Source organism: Mesitornis unicolor, unplaced genomic scaffold (genome assembly GCF_000695765.1).
Source record: "Mesitornis unicolor isolate BGI_N332 unplaced genomic scaffold, ASM69576v1 scaffold14605, whole genome shotgun sequence".
NCBI lineage: Eukaryota > Metazoa > Chordata > Aves > Mesitornithiformes > Mesitornithidae > Mesitornis > Mesitornis unicolor.
In genome coordinates, this window is record NW_010187648.1 from 35374 (window position 1) to 39843 (window position 4470).

Genomic DNA, 4470 nt, shown 5'->3' on the forward strand with positions numbered 1-4470 from the left:
CTTTTCTACTTTCTAATATTTGTACCTCATGTTGAAAGTAAACGTTGTTCATAAGGCTAACACTTCTTAGGCACAGTTAAAAAGTCTTAACTGAACTTGAATCCTCTACACTCTTACAGGCTGAACTTTATTTCTTCATGTTAAAAAGCTCCCCTTTCAAACATAAATGTTTTCTTGAATATAATGAAACAGCATATGCAAACCAAACAATTTTTAGGCCTGTCTACCAGTCCTTGCCATTCCTTGTCCCTTTGTTCTGCCAGCTGTTAGTCAGGCTTTTCTAGCCTGACTTTCCCTCCCCTGAGGTATTCTTGTGGTAAGAGAAACTTAGAGATTTGCTTTCACTTTGGGCCTCAGCCACCAGCGTTACGCAAAGTTAATGTATATTTGATACGATACAGCCAGTAACCCTTTCTGCCAGCTTCTGACCATCCGCCAGCTGGAGAATGCTGCAATGTCCCCTAACTAAATCTCAAAGCCCACATGTAAACTCCTGATTAGTGGCGGAGGAGATTACTGGGGATGTAGGTGTATATACCCCTCTGTTTCTCTGCCAGCTGGAATTTCTCCATGCTGTAGGATATCTATGGAAGCAGGCTCCAGAGAACTTTCTGGTTTTGTAGTGTGCGCATAAGGCAAAGCTACTGGAGGGTTTTTCCTGGTAGCTTCATTTCCTGCCTCAAGCAGTCATGTAACACTTCTGTGCATGGTTAATTGATGGTCGTGATTTACTGTGTAAGTTATGGCATTTCAGTGACGGGTGTAAGGTGTTCTTCATGCGCATAGCTGTACATGGAACAATTGTATGGTTTAGGTTTCTTTAGGAATACATTATAATTTCCATGGAAGTTTGCTTTTTTCTCTTTGTTTCTTTCTTCATGGATCAACAGAGACAAGGAAGGCAGAGTGTAATGAAATTTCTTTTCTTGGGAGGTCTTTTATTTCTTGCCTTCCCCCCGTTATTGCATTTCTTTAATTGGTTAAATAAGGTTTACATTCACCAGGTAATATAAAGGTCAAAATGTTAAAGGAACCAGAGGGAAGTGATTGAGAAGGTCTTTCTGAGGATGACAGCTCTGTCTTGTAATACAGTACTATTTCTCATGAGAGTGGGTGGGAGGTCTGCCTAAATTTCCTCTTCCTGTCCTGCCAAATTCCCCAGATTGCATAACTGTGTATTCTTCTTACACAGTGGTACCCTTGGCATCCCTAGTAAATCTGCAGGGAAGCAGTGAAGCAGCTGGAGGCTTGAGGATGGACCAAAATTGGTAGAGGTCAGACTTGGTTAGCCAGAAAACAAAACAAACCCAAACCTATGAACTGAATTTACTAACTCTCCCATGTACAACAGAACAATGCAATACAGATTTAATAACATACACTATTTTGTTCTAAATGCACTCCATCTAGGAAAAATAAGTTTATCGGGATAAGCAAAGGACCCATGGGGAGTTCATCAGTTCAGTTTCAAGTCACAAGATGTGTTTTACTTGGCTTTGGAGCCTTCTTGTGCAAGATTAATGTGAAACTGCTGAAATGCAAACTGACAAAAAGACATATTTTTACTGGTTGGTGCTTTTTTCCTCTGTGCCATTATTTTCATCGGGAGGCCCCATCACTGCCTTCCCCATCACCCCTGCCTTAGACTGACAGGAGTATGAGTTACTTCTTGGCTTCTGTGAGGAAATGAAAGGATGACTATTGGAAGAGCAGCATGACCAGTGTACCTCATAAGGACATAACCCCGAGGGCTTTTGCTTTGTCATACACTGAATTGGAAGAGAAGACTTTGGACCTCCTCAGAAGGGATTGTCAGGCATGGTTGTTCTGGGGTAGATTTTGCCTGAATAAGGAGGGAAAGATTTGCCTCCTTTGGAAAAATATTTATGCTTCTTAAAAGCATAGTCAAAATTAGTCAAATTCATTACATTTGAAGCTTTGCTAAGCTTCACGGGAGTCTATCTTAGCCATATATCCAGGCTGGCTGTCATTAGGACAATAAAATAAAAAGTAAAAGTACACCCACAAAGATTTTGATAATCCTGCTCTTACTGTGTCTGTGTAGAGCACCTTAAATAGGCTCACTGGGATTGCTTGAGAGATCGGTTACTACTCAGCATGTGTAAGGGTGAGAGAATCTGTCTCCAAATGGTTTCTTTTTCTCTCCTTGCTACAGGAACTGGAAAAGACAAGGGTGTGTGGGCGGGCCTGGAGTCCCTCCAAGGAAAGTGTGAGGCCTTGGGCAAAACAAATCCATCAGGTCTCTCGTTTCTTCCAAATATAGGTCTGTTCTGAGCAATAGCCAAACTCAAGTCTAAACTTCACATTCAACCATTTCAGAGGGAATACATGAAAAAGACCCTATGGCCTACAGAGTCCATCTATAGAAAATATTTTGATAGCTCTTCCGCTCTGACATTATCTTCCACTTAAAAAGAAGGAAAAAGAAAACACACAAAGCTGGAACACGTGGTTCAATTTTCACTGTAAAACAACTGATTGATGAAAATAATACTTCTGAAAACAATCTGTTGTGAGCTATCAAGCATTTTTGCCTATGCACCAGTTGGCAGGAAGTAGACAGATAAATTGTTACAATATGTAACAAAACAAATCGCTCTGAAGAGAAATGGTATTTGTGCGTGTATGAGTAGGATAACTAGAATTAAATCCATGAAAGTATGCTGAGAGATCATCCTCCATCACAGCAGAAATACTGGAAGCAAAGGAACTCACTTCAACTCTGTCCCTGCCTGAATCTCCAGCAAAACAGGATTTATGATATGCAAGTGTTTTCCTGAGCAGAAGAATCCTGGACTTAAATGAAAAAAAAAAAATTGGGATGTTCCTGCTGTTGAGAGGAAGGCGTCTCAGATCCATTTTTGCCAAGATACTTCCAAATATTTCAGGCATCACCACATTTTCATAAAATGGAGCAGTTGCTGAAGCTTCACAGATCTTGAGTACTCTATTACTGCCCATGGGAAAATTTTCTGAAGGGCTTATAGACATGAAGATTTAAGAGACAAAATCCCATTAACTCTCAATGAAAGTTTCTATAGAGCCTGGCATGTGGACAAATTACAGTGAGATAAGCTCTGTATGAAGTAACAGCATGTGAATTGCTCTGTTGTGACTTTCTGTGTACATGCTGCTATCCCACAGTGACCAGTTAAGGTAGAGATGATGACTTCTTTCCCATCAAGCGCCAAACCACCTCGCATTTACCTCAGAGTTCAAACCATGTACACTGGCAGTTGGTGGATATCAGTGGACACGCTTGCTGTCTGCCATGTGCTAAGTATACTTTTGAAAAAACAGATAAAGCTTCTAAGCGATGCAGCATGAATTCTACCTCGATGGTTTTGGATCACTGTCACCCAGCTTAGGCTACAAGATCCACATTCTCCCTGCTTATGCCATACCTGTAACCTGCATCAAACTCATCTGTTTGTGCTGGTGCTAGGAGCAGAGGGAATCCTTCTAGGCATGAGCCTTTCCTGAACTAGTCTCTACTCGCAGATAATAGAGGAATAAAGTGGACAAGAAGAGCATGAAAGTCTGGAAAAGGCAATTATGGCATTGACTGTGGGAAACGTGACCTGCAGAGTGTACACAAATTTCACACACATCTCAGAGGGGAACTGGAGAAGGAGCCAAGATGAGTTGGAGCACATATCTGATATTATTTCCATAGCAAGACTATATGGCTACTAGTGGTTGACTTTAGGTTCTGCACTAGGTGTTCATTTGGCCTCTTGGTTATTACTACGGTCATCATGACATCATAAGCAACAGAGATTAATAAAGGTCTCCAGGAATATTTGAATCCCATGAAAAGCCAATGGGACACTATTTCATACAGGCTGCTTTGAAAATCCATCCTTACACCCAAATTTCCTTCCTAGAATCAAAATTTTCCTTTAAAATTAAGTATCCTTGTGTGTGACAGAGCCAGATTATCATAGACCTTTTATTTTCTGCTTTTTTTTAGCCAAGGGACAAATATTCTGTGATCTCAAATATGACACAAAATAATTTAGCCATATTTGAAGACCACTGAATGAGATGAGTGCCTAAAAATAAACAGTGAGCAGAAGTAAAAGGTTCTTCTTACAAACTCTTGCATTTGTACACTGTAAAGGAAGCATTCATAGTTTGCAAGCACAATAGCATATAGTAATTGCTAGCAGAAATGTGTTAGCTGCAAGGCCTGCTAACCGTAGGCAACTAGCCAACCTAAAAGATTGTTATCATGTCATTCAAGCAGCAAGTAAATGACTGTGTATGGCTGAAGAGTTACCATGCTATTTTGTGACAGATAACTTGAAAAGATGGCCAGTGAATAAAAAAAAGAATGAGGAGTCCAATATGAACAGATAAATATACTCCAAACAGCTGTAACTCATATCACCTACCAAAAATTGGAGTAATTTGGTCTTGTTTGTCACTGAAACATACTCAGCAGGA